This window comes from Ranitomeya imitator, chromosome 7, assembly GCF_032444005.1.
Source record: "Ranitomeya imitator isolate aRanImi1 chromosome 7, aRanImi1.pri, whole genome shotgun sequence".
NCBI lineage: Eukaryota > Metazoa > Chordata > Amphibia > Anura > Dendrobatidae > Ranitomeya > Ranitomeya imitator.
In genome coordinates this window covers 155,852,806-155,877,097 of record NC_091288.1, presented here as the reverse complement: position 1 = coordinate 155,877,097, position 24,292 = coordinate 155,852,806, and the positions used below count along the sequence as shown (strand labels likewise).

General features: G+C 47.1%; 1 long non-coding RNA gene across 1 annotated transcript in view; it reads right to left on the bottom strand.

Moving 5' to 3' along the window:
• Positions 1 to 11,059: 11,059 nt before the first annotated feature.
• The window catches only part of LOC138644982 (uncharacterized), a 109,553-nt gene continuing 96,320 nt past the window's right edge, over positions 11,060 to 24,292 (bottom strand). The window contains exon 3 of the long non-coding RNA XR_011314699.1: positions 11,060 to 11,422. This is a non-coding gene — a long non-coding RNA (uncharacterized lncRNA). The remainder of the gene's footprint in view (positions 11,423 to 24,292) is intronic.

Here is a 24,292-nt window from a genome sequence, read left to right as displayed (position 1 = left end):
ACAGGTTTGCAGTCTCTTTACCTGGTTTACTGGAGTGTTGTGAATTCTGTTGTCGAGCTCCCTCCTGTGGTCATGAATGGTACTTCGGTGAGTTCGGTCCGTGGGCTCCCTCTGGTGGCTGTGAGTGGAGCTGCTGCTTCTGAGGTTCCTTACACAGGTGACGTGGTTTATCCTTTGGTTGGCTTCTCTATTTAACTCCACTCAGATCGTTTCTCCATGCCAGCTGTCAATGTTTTAGCATTGGTTCAGTTCGCTCCTGGATCTGTCTGGTGTCCTGTCTTCTCCTGCAGAAGCTAAGTTCCTGATTGTTATTATTGCTCTTGTTTCTTTGTCCAGCTGGTTATCTTGATTTTGTCTTGCTAGCTGGAAGCTCTGGGATGCAGGGTGGCACCCCCGCACCGTGAGTCGGTGCGGAGGACCCTTTTGCACACTCTGCGTGGTCTTTTGTAGGTTTTTGTGCTGACCGCAAAGATTCCTTTCCTATCCTCTGTCTATTTAGTAAGTCGTGCCTCCCTTTGCTGAAACCTATCTCATTTCTGCGTTTGTGACTTTCATCTTTACTCACAGTCATTACATGTGGGGGGCTGCCTATTCCTTTGGGGAATTTCTCTGAGGCAAGGTAGGCTTTATTTTCTTCTCTAGGGCTAGCTAGCTCTTAGGCTGTGAAGAGGCGCATAGGGAGCGTCAGGAGCGCTCCACGGCTATTTCTAGTGTGTGCGATAGGATTAGGGCTTGCGGTCACCAGAGCTCCCACATCCCAGAGCTCGTCCTGTATGAGTTTAACTATCAGGTCGGGTGCTCCTAACCACCAGGTCATAACAGTACAGCTGGCCCAAAGTATTAATGCATCTCAATAGAGGGATAAGAGAATTTCTGAGACCATTTTTTTTTCTTTGCACTGTGTTTTGTCTTTCTTTTCCCCTAGACCTTTGGGTGGTTCAGGACACAGGTGTAGAGATGGACATTCAAGGTCTGTCCTCTTGTGTGGATCATCTCACTGCAAGGGTACAAAACATTCAAGATTTTGTGGTTCAGAATCCGATGTTAGAGCCTAGAATTCCTACTCCTGATTTATTTTCTGGAAATAGATCTAAGTTTCTGAATTTCAAAAATAATTGTAAACTGTTTCTAGCTTTGAAACCACGCTCCTCTGGTGACCCCGCTCAACAAGTAAAAATCATTATTTCTTTATTACGTGGTGACCCTCAAGACTGGGCATTTTCCCTTGCGCCAGGAGATCCTGCATTGCGTGATGTTGATGCATTTTTTGTGGCGCTAGGATTTTGCTTTATGATGAACCAAATTCCGTGGATCAGGCAGAGAAAATCTTGCTGGCTTTGTGTCAGGGTCAGGATGAGGCGGAGGTGTACTGTCAGAAGTTTAGAAAGTGGTCTGTGCTTACTCAGTGGAATGAATGTGCCCTGGTGGCAATTTTCAGAAAGGGTCTTTCTGAAGCCCTTAAGGATGTCATGGTGGGATTTCCCACGCCTGCTGGTCTGAATGAGTCTGTCATTGGCCATTCAGATCGATCGGCGCTTGCGTGAGCGCAAAGCTGTGCACGATTTGGCGGTGTTCTCTGAGAATAGGCCTGAGCCTATGCAGTGTCATAGAACTTTGACCAGAGCTGAACGGCAAGAACACAGACGTCGGAATGGACTGTGTTTTTACTGTGGTGACTCCACTCATGCTATCTCCGACTGTCCTAAGCGGTTCGCTAGGTCTGCCACCATTGGTACGGTACAGTCAAAATTTCGTTTGTCCGTTACTCTGATTTGCTCTCTGTCGTCATATTCTGTTATGGCATTTGTGGATTCAGGCGCTGCCCTGAATTTGATGGACTTGGAGTGTGCCAGGCACTGTGGTTTTTCCTTGGAGCCCTTGCAGCATCCTATTCCATTGAGAGGAATTGATGCTACGCCTTTGGCCAAGAATAAACCTCAATACTGGACGCAATTGACCATGTGCATGGCTCCTGCACATCAGGAGGATATTCGCTTTTTGGTGTTGCATAATCTGCATGATGTGGTCGTTTTGGGGTTGCCATGGCTACAGGTCCATAATCCAGTGTTGGATTGGAAATCTATGTCTGTGTCCAGCTGGGGTTGTCAAGGGGTACATGGTGATGTTCCATTGTTGTCAATTTCGCCTTCCACTCCTTCTGAAGTCCCTGAGTTTTTATCAGATTACCGGGATGTATTTGAGGAGCCCAAATCCGGTGCCCTACCTCCTCATAGGGACTGCGATTGTGCTATTAATTTGATTCCCGGTAGTAAGTTTCCTAAGGGCCGACTGTTTAATCTATCTGTGCCAGAGCACGCTGCTATGCGGAGTTATATAAAGGAATCCTTGGAGAAGGGTCATATTCGCCCGTCGTCGTCACCATTGGGAGCAGGGTTCTTTTTTTGTGGCCAAGAAGGATGGCTCTTTAAGACCTTGTATTGATTACCGCCTTCTTAATAAGATCACAGTCAAATTTCAGTATCCTTTGCCGCTGATGTCTGATCTGTTTGCTCGGATTAAGGGGGCTAGTTGGTTCACCAAGATAGATCTTCGAGGGGCGTATAATCTGGTGCGAATTAAACAGGGCGATGAATGGAAAACAGCATTTAATACGCCCCAGGGCCATTTTGAGTACCTGGTTATGCCATTCGGGCTTTCTAATGCTCCATCTGTGTTTCAGTCCTTTATGCATGACATCTTCCGAGAGTACCTGGATAGATTCAGGATTGTATATTTGGATGACATTTTGGTCTTTTCGGATAATTGGGAGTCTCATGTGAAGCAGGTCAGAATGGTGTTCCAGGTTCTTCGTGTTAATTCCTTGTTTGTGAAGGGATCAAAGTGTCTCTTTGAAGTTCAGAAGGTTTCATTTTTGGGTTTCGTTTTTTCCCCTTCTACTATCGAGATGGACCCTGTTAAGGTCCAGGCCATTTATGATTGGACTCAGCCGACATCTGTGAAGAGCCTACAGAAGTTCCTGGGCTTTGCTAATTTTTACTGTCGCTTCATCGCTAATTTTTCTAGTGTTGCTAAACCGTTGACTGATTTGACCAAGAAAGGTGCTGATGTGGTCAATTGGTCCTCTGCGGCTGTAGAGGCTTTTCATGAGTTGAAGCATCGTTTTTCTTCTGCCCCTGTGCTGTGCCAGCCAGATGTTTCGCTTCCATTTCAGGTCGAGGTTGATGCTTCTGAGATTGGAGCAGGGGCTGTTTTTTCGCAAAGAAGTTCTGATGGCTCGGTGATGAAACCATGTGCCTTCTTTTCTAGAAAATTCTCGCCTGCTGAGCGCAATTATGATGTTGGCAATCGAGAGTTGTTGGCCATGAAATGGGCATTCGAGGAGTGGCGACATTGGCTTGAAGGAGCTAAACATCGCGTGGTGGTCTTGACGGATCACAAGAATTTGACTTATCTCGAGTCTGCCAAACGGTTGAATCCTAGACAGGCTCGATGGTCGCTCTTTTTCTCCCGTTTTGATTTTGTGGTTTCATACCTTCCGGGATCTAAGAATGTGAAGGCTGATGCCCTGTCAAGGAGTTTTGTGCCTGACTCTCTGGGTGTTCCGGAGCCGGCGGGTATTCTTAAAGAGGGGGTAATTTTGTCTGCCATCTCCCCTGATTTGCGGCGCGTGCTGCAGAAGTTTCAGGCCGATAGACCTGACCGTTGTCCTACGGAGAAACTGTTTGTCCCTGATAGATGGACTAGTAGAGTTATCTCTGAGGTTCATTGTTCGGTGTTGGCTGGTCATCCTGGAATCTTTGGTACCAGAGATTTAGTGGCTAGATCCTTTTGGTGGCCTTCTTTGTCACGGGATGTGCGTTCTTTTGTGCAGTCCTGTGGGACTTGTGCTCGGGCTAAGCCCTGCTGTTCTCGTGCCAGTGGGTTGCTTTTGCCCTTGCCGGTCCCGAAGAGGCCCTGGACGCATATTTCCATGGATTTTATTTCTGATCTCCCTGTTTCTCAAAGGATGTCGGTCATTTGGGTGGTTTGTGATCGCTTCTCTAAGATGGTCCATTTGGTACCCTTGTCTAAATTGCCTTCCTCCTCTGATTTGGTGCCATTGTTTTTCCAGCATGTGGTTCGTTTGCATGGCATTCCGGAGAACATCGTCTCGGACAGGGGTTCCCAGTTTGTTTCAAGGTTTTGGCGGTCCTTTTGTGCTAAGATGGGCATTGATTTGTCTTTTTCTTCGGCTTTCCATCCTCAGACTAATGGCCAAACCGAACGAACTAATCAGACTTTGGAGACATATCTGAGATGCTTTGTTTCTGCTGATCAGGATGATTGGGTGTCCTTTTTGCCTTTGGTTGAGTTCGCCCTTAATAATCGGGCCAGCTCGGCTACTTTGGTTTCTCCTTTTTTCTGCAATTCTGGTTTCCATCCTCATTTCTCTTCAGGGCAGGTTGAGCCTTCGGACTGTCCTGGTGTGGATACTGTGGTGAACAGGTTGCAGCAGATTTGGACTCATGTGGTGGACAATTTGACATTGTCCCAGGAGAAGGCTCAACGTTTCGCTAACCGCCGGCGCTGTGTTGGTCCCCGACTTCGGGTTGGGGATTTGGTTTGGTTGTCATCTCGTCATGTTCCTATGAAGGTTTCCTCTCCTAAGTTTAAGCCTCGTTTCATTGGGCCATATAAGATTTCTGAAATTCTTAATCCTGTGTCATTTCGTTTGGACCTTCCAGCTTCTTTTGCCATCCATAATGTGTTCCATAGGTCGTTGTTGCGGAGATACGTGGCGCCTATGGTTCCCTCCGTTGATCCTCCTGCCCCAGTGTTGGTTGAGGGGGAGTTGGAGTATGTGGTGGAAAAGATCTTGGATTCTCGTGTTTCGAGACGGAAACTCCAGTACATGGTCAAGTAGAAGGGTTATGGTCAGGAGGATAATTCCTGGGTTTTTGCCTCTGATGTTCATGCTGCCGATCTAGTTCGTGCCTTTCATTTGGCTCATCCTGATCGGCCTGGGGGCTCTGGTGAGGGTTCGGTGACCCCTCCTCAAGGGGGGTTTACTGTTGTGAATTCTGTTGTCGAGCTCCCTCCTGTGGTCATGAATGGTACTTCGGTGAGTTCGGTCCGTGGGCTCCCTCTGGTGGCTGTGAGTGGAGCTGCTGCTTCTGAGGTTCCTTACACAGGTGACGTGGTTTATCCTTTGGTTGGCTTCTCTATTTAACTCCACTCAGATCGTTTCTCCTTGCCAGCTGTCAATGTTTTAGCATTGGTTCAGTTCGCTCCTGGATCTGTCTGGTGTCCTGTCTTCTCCTGCAGAAGCCAAGTTCCTGATTGTTATTATTGCTCTTGTTTCTTTGTCCAGCTGGTTATCTTGATTTTGTCTTGCTAGCTGGAAGTTCTGGGATGCAGGGGGGCACCCCCGCACCGTGAGTCGGTGTGGAGGACCCTTTTGCACACTCTGCGTGGTCTTTTGTAGGTTTTTGTGCTGACCGCAAAGATTCCTTTCCTATCCTCTGTCTATTTAGTAAGTCGTGCCTCCCTTTGCTGAAACCTATCTCATTTCTGCATTTGTGACTTTCATCTTTACTCAGTCATTACATGTGGGGGGCTGCCTATTCCTTTGGGGAATTTCTCTGAGGCAAGGTAGGCTTTATTTTCTTCTCTAGGGCTAGCTAGCTCTTAGGCTGTGACTAGGCGCATAGGGAGCGTCAGGAGCGCTCCACGGCTATTTCTAGTGTGTGCGATAGGATTAGGGCTTGCGGTCAGCAGAGCTCCCACATCCCAGAGCTCGTCCTGTATGAGTTTAACTATCAGGTCGGGTGCTCCTAACCACCAGGTCATAACTGTTGTGAATTCTGTGGCAGAGCTCCCTCCTGTGGTCACAAGTGGTACTTCGGCTGATTCTCTCTGTGAGCTTCCGTTGGTGGAGGAAAGTGGTACTGCGGCTTCTGAGTTTCCTTCCTCAGGTGATGTGGTGAAGTCGTTAGGTGCTGCTCTATTTAACTCCACCTAGTGCTTTGATCCTGGCCTAAAGTCAATGTTCTAGTATTGGACCTGTTTCCTCCTGGATCGTTCCTGTGGCCTGCTGCTCTGCATAGCTAAGTTCCGCTTTGCTATTTTGTTTGCTGTTTTTTTCTGTCCAGCTTGTCTATTTGTTTTTTCCTGCTTGCTGGAAGCTCTGGGACGCAGAGGGTGTACCTCCGTGCCGTTAGTTCGGTACAGAGGGTCTTTTTGCCCCCTTTGCGTGGTTTTTGTAGGGTTTTGTGTTGACCGCAAAGTTACCTTTCCTATCCTCGCTCTGTTCAGAAAGTCGGGCCTCACTTTGCTAAATCTATTTCATCTCTACGTTTGTCTTTTCATCTTAACTCACAGTCATTATATGTGGGGGCTGCCTTTTCCTTTGGGGTATTTCTCTGAGGCAAGGTAGGCTTATTTTCTATCTTCAGGCTAGCTAGTTTCTCAGGCTGTGGCGAGTTGCATTGGGAGCGTTAGGCGCAATCCACGGCTGCCTCTAGTGTGGTTGGAGAGGATTAGGGATTGCGGTCAGCAGAGTTCCCACGTCTCAGAGCTCGTTCTATGTTTTTGGGTTATTGTCAGGTCACTGTATGTGCTCTGACCTCTATGTCCATTATGGTACTGAATTACCTTTTCATAACACATAACACTGGAGACTTCAAGTATCCACAGTCCAGAGCACCAGATCACAGGTACAGGCAGGGTCCGGCCAGCTTGGAAGCAAGTTCAGAGTCCAGGTGGAGATGAAAGCCTTCCTACCAGCGCTTTGATGTAGTCCCTTGCTGCCTGTGGCTTCTATCAAGGTCCTCACAATTCTCTCTGTCCTCCATAAAGGTGGAACACTAACCCGTATGACAGGTGGCTCGAGCCTTTATACAGGGTCTCTATCACGACCCGGGATCTATGTGCCACTGTGTCTCCTGGGTATTAGGGTGGACAGGTTACAAGTAGTCCAGCTGTCTTGCCTCCTAGAGTCCGACACAACCTCGGTCTTCCGGCTACCGAAATCTGGGCTCTGCAGGGAGGTAGCCCAGTCACAGCTATTCTCTCCAGTTGTCACACTCCTGTGCTTCGCTCTCCTGCACGCTCACTACAAATCTGTTCTTCCTTCTGTATTCTCTCAATCTTGGAGCTGCAGCACCTCTGGCTGCATGGCCCCTCACACGTCTCTCTGCCTCAGACTGCTCCAGTCTGTTGTCTGGCACTAACTAACTGACTTTCGCTCCAGACCAGAATATTTATATAGAGAAGCCACCCATAATATGGATCAGAGCTCCCCTTTCTGGCCTGGAGTGTGAACATGTTGTATGCTTGTGTTACCTGATGAAAGAGATCTTCGTTCGCTTCCAAGCATGATATCACTCTCCCTGTGAAAAAAGCAATGCCACTGTAACAAACAGGACCCTGGGGTGTTACACTCCCCCTCCCTGTTAAATCTAGTACTCCCAGACTGGGAAAAGAAGAACAATAATAACAGGTTATTAGAAGACAGACAAAAACATTTTTTTGATATGCATATAAACAGGGTGAACAGGCTTCCCTTTATGGGACGTAATTAATTCTTAAACATTGCAAACTTTATTACAGGGTATAAATAACTTTTCAAATATTTACTATGAAACGGCGACTACCCTTACAGGTATACTACTTTAAGACTGTCTTTAATTAAAGTGCAAAACCTTCATCACTACTTTCACTATAATTCTCAACACTATCTGGATACTTTTCCTATCTCGCATGCATGCAAAACACTATCTATCTACTTCCCTTAACTTTTCTGACTGTATTAAACACTATCACTTCTACAAAGTGCAACAAGTTTTAACATTCTATACTGAGGTAGTATATTTAAAAGTGCAATCAACATTTTTCAAGTCATTAACTCAATAACATTTTAAACAGCAGCAACGATGCGAGGGACCCATTTCGTAAACCCAGAACATAGGTTTGGGCGGGCTACAAGGCATAGTATCCAGACCCTGTCTTCGGCAACGCCGAATGGGTTTTTCTTCAGGTCTGTAAACAAATCAACATTTAAGGCAACATTAGCAACTGTTTCTTTAATGTTTTTTTTGTAAAACCAGTAGGAAGGACCTAAGTAGGTGCCAACTATGTACATTGGAGAGTTTGTGGACCATTCACCGTCCATGGCCTCAATGTTTCTAAATCAAATGAACTTTTTGAAGCAGAAACCTTACCAGGTTAATCAAAACTCTTTAAAATCTGAACTTATTTTACAGTCGTTTTATCTTGCTAATTCAATTTTTCTTCTTCCAAGATAGCACCTGCACAGCACTGTATCCTAGCCAGGAGCTCAAACATATGCCAGGTACAACGTAAAGTTCATCAGTACTCACGATGGGAGTCTGGGTGCTCCTTGAATTCTGTTCTACTGCAGTTTGAGTAGCCTTGGAACACATGATGGTTAGTTCTCTGTGGAGGGCAGGTGCAGGGGTTACTGGCTGTGGCTCTGGGTCACTTGCAGGTGACCTGGGTCCTTTTGGGGCACATTTGTGCACGTGCAGTGTGTACCACCCTTTTTCTCCCCAGTGCCTAGTGTAAATGACGCGGTCTCCGGGGTAGAGGTCCCTGTCCGGGTGTCCCTCTAATAGGTGGGGTTCTACATCACGCCTGGTGACGAATACCTCCTGTTGCACGCCAGGTTCTTTAATGAATCCCCAGCCGGATTTAATGCGGAATGCCACTAGAGTCCCTTGTCTCCGTGGGCCCTTGTACTCATGGCTTATCCTCCTGGTCTGAGCTTTAGCCTGCAGATCTCCTTCCTTTGCAGCCCTGTGTTGGAGGTCCCGCTCCCTTTCCTCCTGCTCCTGTTTAAGCGCCTGCTGCAGACAGTACTCTTTCTGGCTGATTACTTCCAGATGTTCTCCCTCAGCCTGGGCCTCCCTGGGGAACCCCATCAGGTTGGTGCTGGAGTGCTCCCACTGGAAGGTTGCCCATTCTTCTTGTACTTCCTGGGCCTCTTTCATCAGCTGCAACAGGGCTTCGGAGGTATATACTATCTCCCAGGGCCGCTCCCACTCGATCAGTCTGCACACCCAGCCTGGTGGTAGGGGTGGCAGGGTGTCTACGGGCCCTATCAGGGTGTCCTCGGCTACCGGGGCAGGGTCGGTCTTCTTACTTGCTGCCGCGTCGTCTCCGGTGCCGGGTTCCTCCGTCGCAGGCTGAGATCCCGGAAGCTGGCTGCGCTGCTGCTCCCATGCTTTTGTGGCTGCGCGGAACCAGGTCTGCCGCAGCTGACAGCACAGCTCCTCCACTTCTGCTCCAAGAACCTCCAGGTTCATTGCTGATGCATGTCCTCTTCTTTCTCCCATTGGTTGGGGCCGTTGCTTGCTTCCTCCCCCTCCTCCGGGTGACCTCCGCTTGCCATCTTGCCAACCAAGCTCTCGGCCACGTCTCCTTGCTGTTCCTTCTCCACCTCCTTCCGTGTGCGGTTCCTTTTTCCTTCTTTTCTGCCATCCCAGATCAGGAGGCGGACTTCTCCTGCTAACGGACAGATCTCACGGACATAGTAATAACGATGAGGGGCGGCCATAACTCTCGCGCCGTTCTTCCATGTTCCGCCTACGACAACACGCCCCACTCCTCCTGCACGCCACATGGTGCTGCAATGGTGGCAGTTTTGGGGGCAATTCACAGTTCACAGTCTCACAAGAAATCACAGTCTGTTAGGCACACATGACTCACTTCAATGGGTCGGTCCATCCTGTGAGTGACACCAAAAATAAGTCACCCGCCAGGGCCGTGGGGTACTCAGTACTGGGTCCGGTACTTAAAGGGGAATGTCACGGTAGCAGAGACCCGGTCCGTGGCCCTGGGCACCCATGTTAAAGGGAATGTCTTTAAAGGGGTTTTGAGAATAAAGTTTGTTTGTGACGCCACCTGTGGTATTCGGTCAGTGGGGACCGACGCTGCTTAAAGGGGTCCTCTGGGGTGATGTTATGGCAGCTAAGATGGTTTAACTTCCCACAGGTGAAGTAGGTCCCCAGGGCTCCCGGTGTGTAGAAGAGGATGGTGACTGGTGCAGTAAAGAACGGAGGACACAGGTTTGCAGTCTCTTTACCTGGTTTACTGGAGACTTCAGGTATCCACAGTCCAGGGCACCAGATCACAGGTACAGGCAGGTTCCAGCTGGCTTGGAAGCAAGTTCAGAGTCCTCTTTACCAGGTGGAGATGAAAGCCTTCCTACCAGTACTTTGGTGTATTCCCTTGCTGCCTGTGGCTTCTACCAAGGTCCTCACAGTTCACTCTGTCCTCCATAAGGGTGGGACACTAACCTGTATGACAGATGGCTCGAGCCTTTTTACAGGTTCTCTATCATGACCCAGGCTCTATGTGCCACTGTGTCTCCTGGGTATTAGGGTGGACAGGTTACGTGTAGCCCAGCTGTCCTGCCGGTTTCTGCTGTGCCTCCTAGAGTCCAACACAACCTCAGTCTTCCGGCTACCGGAATCTGGGCTCTGCAAAGTCGCAGCTATTCTCCCCAGTTGTCACTCTCCTGTGCTTCGCTCTCCTGCACTCTCACTACAAATCTGATCTTCCTTCTGTATTCTCTCAATCCTGGAGCTGCAGCACCTCTGGCTGCACGGCCCCTCACACGACTCTCTGCCTCAGACTGCTCCAGTCTGCTGTCTGGCACTAACTAATTTACTTTCCTTCCAGACCAGAATATTTATAGAGAGAAGCCACCCATAAGCTGGATCACCGCTCTCCCTTCTGGCCTGGAGTGTGAACATGTTGTATGCTTGTGTTACCTGATGAAAGAGATCTTCGCTCGCTTCCAAACGTGACCTCACTCTCCCCGTGAGGAAAGCAATGCCACTGTAACAACCACGACCCTGGGGTTTTACACTTATAAGCGGCATGATGACCATCATACTTGTCATGCAGATCACATGAGTAGTGTCACTGTCTGTGCACTCAGGAGCATAGCAGCGGTTGCAACACAATAAGTTCCAAGACATGAAACAATATAGTCTTGCTTGATATTCTGACATATGCAATAACCTGTACAAAACATTTCTAACATTATTCAATATAAATAAAGCATTTTATTTATTATTTTTATTTTTTTACATCTTTACAAACTTTAACATGACAAGTATAAGGGTTGTACCAAGTTTTGATAGGAATGGGGATAAGTTTAAAGGGAACCTGTCACCTAAATTTGGCGGGACTGGTTTTGGGTCATATGGGCAGAGTTTTCGGGTGTTTGATTCACCCTTTCCTTACCCGCTGGCTGCATGCTGGCCGCAATATTGGATTGAAGTTCATTCTCTGTCCTCCGTAGTACATGCCTGCACAAGGCAGTCTTGTACTTAACTAAATTAAATTTAGATTGTAAGCTCATGGGTAAGCTCTTCTTGCAGAATATTAAAGGGAATCTGTCACTCCAAAATTTGCCTATAAGCTAAGGCTGTAGATAAGCCCCCGATGTAACCTGAAAGAGAAGAAAAACAAGTTATAATAAATATATATTATTATGATACATTAAATTATATATTATTATATATTTATATATAAATATATATATATATTTATATATAAAAGTACTGCAGTGTGCAGGCGCTGAGCCTCTCTGACCTTTCCCGGCGCCTGCGCACTGCAGTACTTTGCTCTGCCCTCAACGGGGCAAATAAAGTATGCCTGTGCAGGAGCTGCGGCAGGAAGCAAAGAAGAGGACATCATCATATGAAGATGGGAGGCGCTGGACCGGGACAGTGACGCCCATCGGACCAGACCGCACCGGGACCGCCCCTGGGTGAGTATAATATAATTTGTTTTTCTTCTTTTTCAGGATACATCAGCGGCTTATCTACAGCATTACAGAAGGCCTGGCAGAGCATCAAAAATGAGGAAACACAGGGTCTGGTGATGACCATGAGTTCATGACTTCAGGCAGTCATTGCCAACAAAGGGTTTTCAACCAAGTACTAGAAATGAATATTTTATTTAAAATTAATGAATCTGTCCAATTACTTTTGGTCCCTTTAAAAACAGGGTGGCACATGTTAAGGAGCTGAAACTCCTAAACCCTTCATCCAATTTTAATGTGGATACCTTCAAATGAAAGCTGAAAGTCTGAACTTCAACTACATCTGAATTGTTTTGTTTAAAGTTCATTGTGGTAATGTCTATAACCAAAATTAGAAAAATGTCTCTGTCCAAATATATATGGACCTAACTGTATATCCTAAAATCTAATTTGCGTCTGCTGCTTGACATTGAGCACTGCTGCTCAGCTTACTTGTAACAAGAATACCCAAGTCCTTCTCCTGTTCTGTAGTCCCGAGTATACTCCCATTTAACCTCTTCAAGACCTTGCCCTTTTCCATTTTTGCTTTTTTGTTTTTCGCTCCCCTCCTTCCCAGAGTCATTACTTTTTTATTTTCCAGGCAATATGGCCATGTGAGGGCTGATTTTTTTTGTGGTACACGTTGTACTTTTGAACGACATTATCGGTTTTAGCATGTCATTTACTAGAAAACGGGAAAAAAAATCCAAATGCTGTGAAATTGCAAACAAAGTGCAATCCCACACTTGTTTTTTGTTTGGCTTTTTTGCTAGGTTCACTAAATGCTAAAACTAACCTGACATTTTGATTCTCCAGGCCTTATGAGTTCATAGACACCAAACATGTCTAGGTTATCTTTTATCTAAGTGGTAAAAAAAAAAATCCAAACTTTGCTGAAATTTTTGTTTCTTTAAATTGCGCAAATTTTCGATACCTGTAGCGTCTCCACTTTTCATGATCTGGGGTCAGGTGAGGGCTTATTTTTTGCGTGCCAAGCTGACATTTTTAATGATACTATTTTGGTGCAGATACATTTTTTTGATCGCCCGTTATTGCATTTTAATGCAAAGTCGTGGTGACCACAAAATCGTAATTCTGGCGTTTCAAATTTTTTTCTCGCTACGCTGTTAAGCGATCGTGTTAATCCTATTTTTTTTATTGATATATCGGGTGATTCTGAACGTGGCGATACCAAATATGTGTTGGCTTGATTTTTTTTTTATTTTATTGTTTTATTCTGAATGGGGCAAAAAGGGGGGTGATTTAAACTTTTAAACTATTTTTTTATATTTTTTAAAACATTGTTTTTACTTTTGCCATGCTTCAGTAGCCTCCATGGGAGGCTATAGAAGCTGGCACAACTCAATCGGCTCTGCTACATAGGAGCGAAGCTCAGGTCGCTCCTATGTAGTAGATTTACTGCATTGCTATGAGCGCTGACCACAGGGTGGTGCTCATAGCAATCCGGCATCAACAACCATAGAGGTTTCAAGGAGGGTCGGCGATGCGCTCATTTCCGGCCCAATGGCCGGAAGCGCTGGTTAAATGCTGTTGTCAACGTTTGACAGCGGCATTTAACTAGTCAATAGGTGCGGGCGGATTGCGTTTCCACCCATCGCTATTGCGGACACATGTCAGCTGTTCAAAACAGTTGACATGTCCCGGCTTTGATGCGGGCTCACCGCCGGAGCCCACATCAAAGGGGGAGACACGACATGTGCAGTACTAGTACGGCGGACGTCGGGAATCGGGTTAATGTATATGGAGCATTAGGATTACTCCATCCCAGGTGTATTACTTTACATTTATCTACATTAAATCTCATTTGCCAAGTGTTTGGCCATTCAGTCATCTTATCCAGATCGTTTTGTAATATTGTGAAGTCAAGGTCAGATTTTAATATCCTACATAGATTGGTGTCGTCAGCAAAGACTGACACTTTACTCTCAATCTCATGACAAATATACCATTGCAGTACCCAGTACATTGTAGTGCTCATACATTGTAGTGGTCAGTATATTGCAGTACCCAGTACATTGTAGTGCTAATACATTGTAGTGCTCAAACATTGTAGCAACCAGTACATTGTAGTGACCAGTATATTGTAGTGACCAGTACATTGTAGTGACCAGTACATTGTAGTGACCAGTACATTGTAGTGACCAGTATATAGAAGTGCCCGTACATTGTGCCCAGTTTGTGCTTCTCGAGACACTCACCCAGTAAATAAGTGGGCTATTTTAGCTACAGTAATCCCAAAGATGAGGACGCTAACTGCGATTTAGGCAAACTGTGGGCCTCAGGAGGAGGCAGCAATTGGATATGGAAAGCCAGATTTCGCTGGGTTTCTCTTGGTGGAAGCCACATCAATTTTCCAGAGACTTTGTGCTACCAGTATTGTGGAAGCCCCTTATAATTCTGCTAACAGATGACAAACCTGAGTGGGGACTTTACACGCAGTGACAGTCATAAAGTATGATTTACATAACGCATCATGCTGTGGGAACTGATGCCCACTCATGACATTCTATGTCCATCACTGGTCGTAAAGGGGTTAAATTAAAAAATCCAGTGAAAGGTCCTCTATAATTATAATATTAAAACATTATTTTCCAATAATGCTTCTCCCAAATTCTCCAGGTAATGAAACTTCACTGATTAAAAAAAGAATGATGGCAGCAAGGAAATGCTACATTGGGCAGGTATCAGGATGCCTGCCACTGCTGGGCAATTATTGGTCAACTCTAAACGGATATAAATCAAAAACTGATTATTAATACATTACAGAATAATTAATAATATTCTTTCACTACATAGTGCTATTAATATTTGTATTATCTCGTATCTGTATAAAGAAAAAAAAATATCTTTGATACTATGAGCCACATGCAGAACCATAGATGGACTATTGTAAATCTGGCAAATTATCAGATCACAGTGTTAATCTGTGTTTGTTTAGTTATAAAAATCTATAGCTACAGTGGGAAAATAGTTTTGAAGCCAATTAGAAATGATTTTTGCTCGCTCGTCATTACTACTACAGTCATAGCGCTCAGATAGGAGTTTCCCTTCTACGGTTTTGCACTGTTAAGTTCTTAATCTTATCTATGTTCCATATAATTTTCTCAGAAGAAACAGTTACATTAGTAAAAATATGTATTGGATTATGTTATATATTGTATAAAGATCACTTCAGTTGCAATTGTTTACAGCACCAAAGGGCAGGGGCACAAATAGAAATAATGGGACCGCATAGCAGAAGTCTTAAGCCCCTTTCACACATCAGTTTTTTACTGTCAGGCACAATCCGGCGAATTTTGAAAAAAACGGATCGGGCGAATGTTGCCGCCGGATCCGTTTTTTTCTCATAGACTTGTATTAGCGACAGATTGTGACGGATGGCCTCACGTTCCGTCCGTCGTTCGCCGGATCCATCAAAAATTGTTTATCCGACTGGGTAGAGTTGGATTTTTTATTTTCTTTTTTGCTGCAGGAACTCGGCTGGTTGCTCTCTGCTCAATCACCTCCCCACTAGGGTGTGTCTCTGACACTACTTCTCACAGTTTTCTCTGATATTGTCCTGTACCCTTGAGGCCTAGTGGCTTCTTGGTTTTTCTCTTTCTTTTTGGTCGGAACCCTGTCTTCCGGCTGAACTACTATCTTTCCTTGGTGCTTTACTTTCTCTGTTTCTATTTTTCCCCACTTTCCACCCCTCCTACTCCTTTCCGACCCGATTGTACCACCCGCAGGCCCGATAGTTCCTATGGCATCCCTACAACTCTGCTCGCTTAATGTCAGGGGGTTTAATGTCCCTGAAAAGTGATCGAAGGTTTTATACGGTATGCATAAGAAACGGGTTGACATACTTCTGCTGCAGGAGACACATTTCCGATCAGACAGAATCCCTAAGCTTAACCATAAATACTACACACAGTGGTTCCATGGCAGTAACTCTGACTCCAAGTCTAAAGGAGTCAGCATAGCATTGCACAAGTCTTCACAGGCTCAGGTAGTTGCCTCTAAAGCAGATTCTAGTGGTCGATATGTGTTTTTGAAGCTTAAAATTGCCCATGATTTGTTCACTATAGCTAACATTTATCTCCCCAATGAAGACCAGGTCCGAGCGTGCAGAAAGTACCTACGGGACCTCTCTGCCTTTGCGGAAGGCTATGTGATTATGGGAGGGGACTTCAATATGGTGTTGGACCGCGCTGTGGATTCCTCTTCGGGCAGGTCGGCGGTGTCCGTCTCACAGCTGGAGAGACTACGGCGGGCCCTGACAGACTCAAGGTTGGTGGATGTATGGAGATTACTATACCCCACTACCCGAGATTATACCTACTCCACAGTACATAATTCCTATAGTAGATTGGATTTTTTTTTGATCAGTCTCTTGACCCAAAGTCTGACATTGACACGATGTTGTGGTTAGACCATGCCCCGGTTTTGCTCTCCGTCCGGCTGCTGAGCCTTTCTCCGAGAGAATGGACCTGGTCCTTAAACCCTGGTCTCCTTGGAGATCTAACGTGTCAGGCGGCCGTGCGAACAGCAATCTTGGACTTTCTAGATTTTCACAAGTATGACCCCACGGCCATCCCATACCAATGGGAGGCTTTGAAAGGAGTTATACGGGGAGTATTTATACCACAGGGGGCCCGACTGAAGAGAGAGAGGGAGACTAACATTGTGGGTTTGTTGACTCGTATCCAAACTCTGGAGTTGGATCATGGACAGACTGGAGATGCTGGGGTGCTGGCTGATCTCCTCCGGGCACGCTGTGAGTTGAGTGCCTTGTTGGACACGACGTTAGCACGACAGAGGGACCGCTTTCATAAATTTCTGTACAAGTACTCTGATAAACCCGGGAGAGCTCTAGCGAGGTTTTTGCACCTCCGTGCCCCCACCACTTATATCCATACCATGAGGTCTGCTACGGGTGAACTGGTCCATTTTCCTGAGGAGATTGTGGACTCATTCAGAGCATATTACAACTCTCTCTACAATTTAAGCGGCCCGTTGTCTGATATGTCCCCTTCCGAGTTTCAAGCACGGATGGACGACTACATCCGGGACACTGAGCTCCCGCCTATGTCGGTGGAGGAGTCTGAGACCCTGGAGAGTCCTCTCTCGGAACAGTAGGTTTTAGACACGATAAAATCTTTGGCTAATGGTAAAAGCCCTGGTCCTGACGGATTCTCTGCCGCCTTCTATAAGTTATATGCGAATTCTCTGGTCCCCTTCATGACCAAACTGTTTAACTCCATCTCGGCCAACTGCCCCTTTGCCCCCCAAATGCTGATGGCCACAATCACCGTTATTCCTAAACCGGGAAAAGATCCCCTATTGTGTGCAAGCTATAGGCCCATATCCCTCATTAATGTGGATGTGAAGGTGTTCGCGAAAGTGTTAGCTGGTAGACTGAACCCTATTCTCCCTGGGTCCATCCATAATGATCAGGTGGGCTTTGTGCTGCACAGGGAGGCCAAGGATAACACGGTGAAGACGTTGCTTCTGACCTCGTACATGCGCACAGGAAAGGTACTAGCATAGTTATTATCTATTGACGCTGAGAAGGCGTTTGATCGCCTAGGCTGGACCTTTCTGCGTGCCTCCCTGAAGCAACTGGGAGTGGGACCTAACATGTTGGAGAGGATTTTTGCTCTGTATCATAGGCCTATGGCCCGTTTTAGAGTGAACGGCACCCTTTCCCTGCCCATTGACATAAGAAACGGGACCCGTCAGGGTTGCCCCCTTTCCCCCTTACTTTATATCCTTGCGATGGAGCATCTGGCAGTTGCATTATGGAAGACACCTGATATTGAGGGTCTGCGGATTGGCCAACATGAGTTTAAGATATCCCTGTATGCAGATGATTTATTGCTGTACATTACCAACCCGACCGTGGCTTTTCCTGTACTCCTCCGAGAGTTTCATAGGTTCGGGGAGGTTTCAAACTTTAAAGTCAACTACTCCAAGACGGAGGCGCTCAATATCTCCCTGCCTGATGATCTAGTCTCTCAGCTCCAGGCGTCCTTCTCCTTTAAGTGGAAGACCGACGCCCTAAAATATTTAGGAGTCTTAATACCTGCTGACATTAGCACAACATATGCTCTGAACTACGTCCTGTTCCTGCAGAAAACTATCTCGGACATTAAACGGTATGGCAGACCTCAGCTATCTTGGTTCGGACGGGTGGGAGTGGTCAAAATGGATATTTTACCCCGATTCCTCTATCTCTTTCAGACTGCTCCAGAGCACGTTCCAGATTGCTTTTTCAGGCGCCTGCAGTCGGCCATCAATAGCTTTATTTGGGGAACTAAGAAGCCGCGGACTCGATTCTCAGTGTTAGTGAGACCCAAGACTAAAAGGGGGGTAGGCCTTCCTGATTTTAAACGTTATTATCAGGCAGTCTTGCTTTCTAGGATTGTCGACTGGAGGTTCAGTGATGCTCATAAACAGAGGATGCTCCTGGAGAAACTTTTATCGCCCTCTTCTTTGTACTGGCTGCCTTGGCTGGGGGGGACTGGACGCCCACCTGTGTCGAGTTTTGCTCCACTCACACAGATTGTTTTGAGGTTTTGGGATAGATCCTATGTGAAATTACGCCTGACCTCCCGATTGAGCAGACTGAGTCCCCTTTTTGACAATCCGGCCTTTCCCCCAGCAATGAATAGATCTACGTATCTGTGTTGGTCACGACTTGATGGGGTGTGACTGGGTCAGGTGAAGGATAAGCTTGCGGGGCTCTCCGGCGTGCGGGGGTTCCGAGGTTCTGGTCTTACGACACCGCTGTCCTGGCTAGAGTTTCTGCAATTGCGGAGCTTTCTTTCCAGTGTGCCGATGGGGGCAGTGACGCCATTTGAGTCCCTGATGCTCCCTACCGAGGGTCCCTCCCACGTGGTTTCGGTGCTCTATGGCCTGGTATTGAATTCACTTCCCCCTACTACGCTTTGATTTATGGAGGCTTGGGAGCAGGTAAAGACTGGGGCTGAAATTCAGCCTTGGCATTTGAAATCACACAGGCCCATGTTGTCCCCGTCCCCAAGAACCAGATGGGATATATTACTAATATTACCCTGGATGGAGGAAAGAAAGATTTACTACAAGACCAATATTTCTAATGATACCCGTGGCTGCTGGGGTAAGTGACGGAGTCAGCAACTTTGTGCTCCATCACAACTCTTAACAGTATGGGTGTCCTGAGAACATCAAATCTGTTAACAATGTAGCAGACAAGGCAGCCCACAGCCAGACAGGCCCTTCTGGCATTTGCCAGAATTGCCCAATGACTAGTCTGGCCCTGCTTGGGAGAGGGACCTGGGGGTCACCTTTTCTGAGGCGGATAGTCTGAAAATCTTCACTCTTGCACATAAGATGACGATGTCCAGTCAGGCGCAGGAGAGGAATTATAAATTACTGACACGCTGGTATAGGTGTCCCACCCTCCTCCACAGGATTAACTTGGAGATCTCGGATGCCTGCTGGAGATGTGGCTCCGCCACGGGCTCTATGCTTCATGTTTGGTGGTCCTGTGGTCCCCTGCAACCCTTCTGGAACTCAGTTTTCGATGCCTTTCACTTGATGACCGGGGTCCGCCACGAGCCCTCCCCCCAAATGGCCCTACTGTCCCTGATACCCAGTTCGATAGCTTCCGTTAAAAAGGGGATCCTGAGATTTTGCCTAATAGCTGCCAGGGCAGTTATTCCCCGACATTGGAGGTCCACTGAGGTCCCCTCCATGGAGGAATGGATAGCTGAAATGGATAGATTACATCGTCTGGAGTCGCTGGTGGCGGGTGATGTGTTGTGAATTCTGTTGTCGGGCTCCCTCCTGTGGTCATGAATGGTACTTCGGCTGGTTCTGTCCATGGACTTCCTCTGGTGGGTGTTTCTGAGTTTCCTTCCACAGGTGACGAGGTTAATTCGTTAGCTGCTGCTCTATTTAACTCCACTTAGATCTTTGCTCCATGCCACCTGTCAATGTTCCAGTATTGGTTTAGTTCACTCCTGGATCGTTCTTGTGACCTGTCTTCCCAACAGAAGCTAAGTTCCAGCTTGTATTTCTTTGGTTTGCTATTTTTCTGTCCAGCTTGCAATTTTTATTGTTGTCTTGCTTGCTGGAAGCTCTGGGACGCAGAGGGAGCGCCTCCGCACCGTGAGTCGGTGCGGAGGGTCTTTTTGCGCCCTCTGCGTGGTCTTTTTGTAGGTTTTTGTGCTGATCGCAAAGTAACCTTTCCTATCCTCGGTCTGTTCAGTAAGTCGGGCCTCACTTTGCTAAATCTATTTCATCTCTGTGTTTGTATTTTCATCTTACTCAGTCATTATATGTGGGGGGCTGCCTTTTCCTTTGGGGAATTTCTCTGAGGCAAGGTAGGCTTTATTTTTCTATCTTCAGGGCTAGCTAGTTTCTTAGGCTGTGCCGAGTTGCATAGGGAGCGTTAGGCGCAATCCACGGCTATTTCTAGTGTGTTTGATAGGATTAGGGATTGCGGTCAGCAGAGTTCCCACGTCCCAGAGCTCGTCCTTATTTATCAGTAACTATGAGGTCATTCCGTGTGCTCTTAACCACCAGGTCCATTATTGTCCTGACCACCAGCTCATAACAGTGATGGTGATGCTGCATATGACCAGGGACGCACCTGATTCCTCTGGCAATCCTTCAAGGAGAGCACAGGGTTCCTGACTTGGCTGCGTACATACTCATAATTCTCAATACGCGGGCGAGTACATTGCTGGGTCTCCCTTAACCCCCCTCCCCTCTCCCTCCTTACTCCCCTTCTCCCCCATTTCCCCCCCCCCTTTTTTTTTTCTCTTTTTCTCTCTTTCTCTCCTTTCCTCCTATCTCTACAATTGCTTTTCTTACAGGTTCTATATTCTGTATATAAGGTCCATGTCCCGAGGTGATTCTCAAGATGAGAAGCATGTACCCTTTATGTGCCAGAGTCCTTGTTCAACTACACTTGTGCTGTGTTCTCAGAGGCGTAATGTATAGCTCTGGACATTGTAATGATTCTTTTTATTGTTTTTCCTGTTTAAAATTTCAATAAATATATTTACTGAAAAAAAAAATTGTTTATCTGGCTGTGGGAAAGAACGGACAAAGTAACGTTTTTTGTCTCGAGCAAAAAAAACGGATAGCGCCGGATCCAGTGCTGTCCAGCCTTTGCTAGGATGGAAGCCTATGGGCACGGGATCCGTCACATGACAGAATCTGGCGCCGGATTCCGTTTTTTTAACTGTGCATGCTCCAATTTCATTAGGATACAAATGGCCAGCCCCCAATTAGGAAAGGTGTATATAAAGCCTGCCAGGTAGGGCTTCACTCATCCATGTACCAGCCAGCAAGCAAGACACAGAGCTAGAACCTGCCGCCAGAGCTAAAACCTGCCCCAGCCCAGCCAGCCACAGCCTTCCAGGCCAGCAGCGAGCCACAGCCTTCCAGGCCAGCAGCTAGCCACAGCCTTCCAGGCCAGCAGCCAGCCACAGCCTTCCAGGCCAGCCACATTCTTCCAGGCCAGCAGCTAGCCACAGCCTTCCCGGCCAGCAGCTAGCCACAGCCTTCCAGGCCAGCAGCTAGCCACAGCCTTCCAGGCCAGCAGCCAGCCACAGCCTTCCAGGCCAGCCACATTCTTCCAGGCCAGCAGCTAGCCACAGCCTTCCTGGCCAGCAGCTAGCCACAGCCTTCCAGGCCAGCAGCTAGCCACAGCCTTCCAGGCCAGCAGCTAGCCACAGCCTTCCAGGTCAGCAGCCAGCCACAGCCTTCCAGGCCAGCAGCCAGCCCCAGCCTTCCAGGCCAGCCACAGCCTTCCAGGCCAGCAGCCAGTCACAGCCTTCCAGGCCAGCAGCCAGCCACAGCCTTCCAGGCCAGCCACAGCCTTCCAGGCCAGCAGATAGCAACAGCCTTCCAGGCCAGCAGCCAGCCAACCAATGTCTCCTTCTGGGAGCCCTCCCTCGCATCATCAGCGCTGTTAGGTAAATAAATATATATATATATATATATATATATATATATATATATATATTCCTTTTGGTGATGTTCATTATATATATATATATATATATATATATATATATATATATATATATATATATATATATATATATATATATATATATACTAGATGGTGGCCCGATTCTAACGCATCGGGTATTCTAGAATATTCATGTCCGCGTAGTATATTGTATATTGCCCAGTCATGTAGTATATTGCCCAGCCACATAGTATATAGCAGAGCCGCGTAGTATATTGCCCAGTCACGTAGTATATTGCCCAGCCACATAGTATATAGCAGAGCCACGTAGTATATTGCCCAGCGACGGAGTATATTGTCCAGCCACATAGTATATAGCAGAGCCACGTAGTATATTGCCCAGCACAGAGCCACGTAGTATAGAGACTTAAAAAAAAAAAAAACATATACTCACCTTCCGAAAGCCCGTTGAAGTCGTGCTATACTTACCATCCGCCACCTTTCCCGCTCCTCGCCACGCTCCCGGGATCGCTCCATTGCAAGCGGCATCTTCCGGTCCCAGTGCTGGTGTGAGCAGGACCTATGATGACGTCGCGGTCACATGACCGTGACGTCACGGCAGGTCCTTGTCGCACACCAGCCCTGGGACGGGACCGTAAGCTGCTGCTTGCAATGGAGCGGTCCCGGGAGCGTGGAGAGGAGCGGGAAAGGCGGCGGAGGGTGAGTATAGCAGGTTTTTTGTGTTTTTTATTTTTTTTAACATGACCTATTTTTACTATTGATGCTGCATAGGCAGCATCAATAATAAATAGTTGGAGACACACAGGGTTAATAGCAGCGGTAACGGAGTGCGTTACACCGCGGGCCGTTACCGCTGCCATTAACCCTGTGTGAGCGGTGAGTGGAGGGGATTACGGAGCGGGCGCCGGGCAGTGAGTGCAGGGGAGTAGGGGAGGGACTAATCGGACTGTGGCTGTCGCTGATTGGTCGCGGCAACCATGACAGGCAGCTGCCGAGACCAATCAGTGAATGAATAACCGTGACAGAAGGACAGACAGACAGACAGACGGAAGTGACCCTTAGACAATTATATAGTACTAGATGGCAGCCCGATTCTAAAGAATCAGGAGTCTAGAATCCATATATACTTTATTTATTCAAATGTAAGAATAATACAATTAATAAATAATAGTAAGAAAGAACAAAAATAATAGGCAGTATATGGAGAAAACACCAAACAAAAGTTCAAAATTGGTGTGAAAATGTCACTGAACCACTTCACAACTAAATATATATAGTTTTGGTAAATGGTATTATCATTTTTTTGACGAAATTCGGCAGGAGCTTGAAGAGCAACGTCACTGGGCCCGCCTCCACGCAGTAGAAACTTGCTGTGAGGTAAAAATTCAAAAATCACACCAAAATGGTGGGCGGAGTGTGTCACAGTACGGCACGTTTCTGATTGGTCGCTCGCAGCAGGCGGCAACCAATCAGACACTGGACACTGTTGACGTCACTTATCTCCGGACATTAGCTCCGGACATTAGCTCCGGACATTAGCTCCGGACATTAGCTCCGGACAAAGCCACGGAAGTTGGCACAAATTGCAGGAAGTAGTACTCTAGGCAATTATATATTAGATATATATAGTGATGCAGTGATCCATGTTGCAGCCAGGGGGCGCTGTGTGTGCGCTTCAGGATGCGCTTGGAGGCATAATTATGATGTTGAATTAGGGACTGGCATTGTTGTAAATGGCCGGTATGTGTCGCAGAGGTGCTCTGCGCTGTAAGCCCAAAATTATGTGGTTATGCTGGGAACTATAGTTCCACAAGTGTTTGTTGTGTTTACTTATAAAGGGGGGTGCTTATAGGGCTAGTTTGAAGAGCTGGGCGGGTCGAACTAGCCACACACACACCTCTCACCTATGGGAGTGGTTACAGCTACATAATGTGACCAGGTTTGGTCACATGGTTGAGAGTGTATGGACCTGGAAGGTTCAGAGTATTAGTCCTGGAATAGCCTGTGGGTTGGAATGTCCTGGGATGGACTGGATTCTTGAAAGCACCAGCTGAGGCTATGGACTAAATGGTCTGTGTGTTGGAATGTCCTGAGATGGACTGGATTCCTGAAAGCACCTGCTGAGTGTGAGTCCTGGAATGGTCAGTATGTTGGATTGTCCTAGAGTGGACTGGAGTCCTGGAAGCACCTGGTGAGACCATGGACTGATAGTCTGTGTGTTGGAAGTGCCTGGGACTGGACTTTCTGAAAAGCACGGAGAGGCCGCATCTACAGAGCCTGTGACGGCTACTGTATTGGGGAAGCTACAGTTCCTACTGTTGGTCTGGACTATCTGAGGTGCCCTGGTCACAAGAACGGTGACCCCAGTGAGGCAGCTTTCCCCTGGGAACCAGCACAGACAGGAGTCAGTGTGTGGAGGTGGAGCTCCTGTAAGGTAACTTCAGATAACGGGTTAAGGGCAGAGACGTATCTGCCATTGGAACAGACTGCCGGTGGTTAATGTGTTCCGTTGATGTATATAATGG